Source organism: Ambystoma mexicanum, chromosome 7q (assembly GCF_040938575.1).
Source record: "Ambystoma mexicanum isolate Mex_15411 chromosome 7q, UKY_AmexF1_1, whole genome shotgun sequence".
NCBI classification, from domain to species: domain Eukaryota; kingdom Metazoa; phylum Chordata; class Amphibia; order Caudata; family Ambystomatidae; genus Ambystoma; species Ambystoma mexicanum.
The window spans coordinates 715,763,272-715,765,524 of NC_090941.1; the positions used below are offsets into that span (position 1 = coordinate 715,763,272).

A 2,253-nucleotide genomic window follows, 5' to 3' on the forward strand; every position below is an offset into this window, starting at 1 on the left:
CACACACACACACACACACACCAACCTTGAGAAGACATGTTGGGATCGAATTGCAACCATAACAGGGCCACCATATTCAAAGATGGGGATGCACCTCAGCAAGAGGAGAGTTTGCCGGCATTAACCAAGCATATTAATTAATTGCCCAGAGGGCTCAATTGTCCTGAGTCAGGCCCTCATTACCCAATTCCCTAATCACCTGGAATATAAAAGTGGGAAAGAACAGATCAAGTGCAAAGGTGTTTGGAGAGAGGTTGACCATGCAGAGTTTGATGACAAGAGCCAAAAGGAGCAGGAGCATTAGGGAGAAGATAGAGATGAGGAGGGACAAGACCAGAGTGGAGGAGGAAGGCAGAACTACCAGGAAAAGGAAGAAGCTGAAGGGGGGATAGAGGAGAAAGGAAGAAAAGAGCTCAGTCAGTATGAGGCAGGGAGAGAGAAAGGTCATCAGAAGCAGAGAGAGGTTGAAGACTGAGGTGGTATAGAATAGATGAGAAGGTGGCCAGAGAAGTCCAAAACAGGAATAAAATAAACATTGATCATGCAAAATTGGTCAATGGATGAAGAGGGTGCTGGGATGGAGACTGCAAGACCAGTGGGCCATGAGCTTGGGAGTGCCACGGGCAGGTGCTAGAGAAGTGGAGAACATTGTTGTGCTGAGTACAAACCAAAAGCGGAGTGTCCCAAGACAGGAAGAAGGAGAGAGAGTGTGGCTAGCTGGAAGATATAAAACAAACAAAATCTGTCATATGCTGACAGAAGGTCCCAATTTGCACTGCTGTGGGAGCTATGTCCCGTATAACAGGACAGAGTAATACTAAAATAATTCCTGGAGGCAGTTACTTTCAATTCAATCCAAAAAGGACTTTATAGAGTAGTAAAAGTAGTCTGGCGGCTGTTCAAAGGCACAGCCCCCGTTACATACATACAGTGCAAGTATCGAATGCGATTCTTACGGTCTTGACATAAAATACAAGAATATAACTCAAACACACACAACCTTACACAAGGCTAGTGTGCAACTAAGTAAAGTTCTTCTGGGAGTAAGTAGTCTATACAGAATGTGTGGTTAAAGCACTATGTTCAGTTCACAAATAACCAGTCCAATTCATTCTGTAGTCTTGTCTCTCGCTCAGTGTAAAATATGCAGGCAGCGTCCACGTTGTAATACAGTGGAGCCGACGCGTTTCGGAATTAATCCTCCTTCAGGGCTGGTACTGCCAGGTAGTGTTATCAAACACCAAACCTCTGGTGAACATCTGTAAAAAAAAAACAGATTTTAAATTTAATTTAATTGAATGACCAGTGTCGCAGTCCAAAATGCTAAAGGAAGGCAAGGAATAGAAAAATAGCTGACCTGCCATCAGGTTATAAATGTCTCGAGTGCATACTGTGCAGGGTGCATTAGTAGCAAGGTAGCGGGTGAGTCGAGGTACTGAGAAGAATTTCCTTCTCACCTCCACAGAATCGTGCAGTAAACTGTAGAAAAGAGGATAGGTATTAGAACCTCAATGGGGTACCATATATTCAAAGCTAACAGTTACATCAATGTCGGTAAAGGCAAGCTAATATCTCATGCCAAAGTTAAATTAGCCCATAGAAGAACTAAATGCGTCCAACTAAATAAGCCCAAGGGTATATACGTAGTGTTGCACACGGCCTCATCCCTTCCCCGTTGTCGCACATTACATAAGAAAATCAATACACTTCCCGACTGGTTATATAAGTGTATTACGGCATGCCCTTTACAAAAAGACTGACATGCAAGTGGCAATCGCTAGACCGCCGTCGATGTCTCTGCTCGTAGGAAGCCGAGCGGCGTCTCTGTGTGGATATATTTGTTTGTCAAGGCGAAGCCCGCGCATGCGCGGAAAGTCACAAACCCGCCATGATGGTGAGGGCAATTGGGCGTTGTCATAACAACGTGCCCAAACGAACGTATGTGATCCCAGAGCGTATCGGGGGGAAGGAACTCGACAATGACTCAAAGACTACGGTGGTGTAGGTTAGTAGTGGATAAACGCGTGTTATTGAACAGATAAAACACACAATATATACGGATCCTTATAAACGCCGTAGTGGATTTCCCTACTGGACAGCAAAGAGGCGGTCCTGCAAATTACTCACTCTTGCAGCTAGGACACACGCAGCAACAACCCTACTGCTAACGTAACAGTGTTGGTTCCACACATCATAAGGCGGGCAAGAGGGCACTACATCATACAAAGTTGATGCAGTGTCCCTCCTCCCGCA

At 45.1% G+C, this 2,253-nt stretch overlaps 1 long non-coding RNA gene across 1 annotated transcript; it reads right to left on the minus strand.

Annotated features, from left to right (window-relative positions):
- Window positions 1–871: 871 nt before the first annotated feature.
- On the minus strand, window positions 872–1,877 carry LOC138527771 (uncharacterized). Its single transcript, XR_011284037.1, has 3 exons — window positions 1,762–1,877; window positions 1,358–1,479; window positions 872–1,259 (listed from the first exon to the last, which is right to left on the minus strand). It is a non-coding gene; the product is annotated as an uncharacterized lncRNA (long non-coding RNA).
- Between the last annotated feature and the right edge of the window lie 376 nt (window positions 1,878–2,253).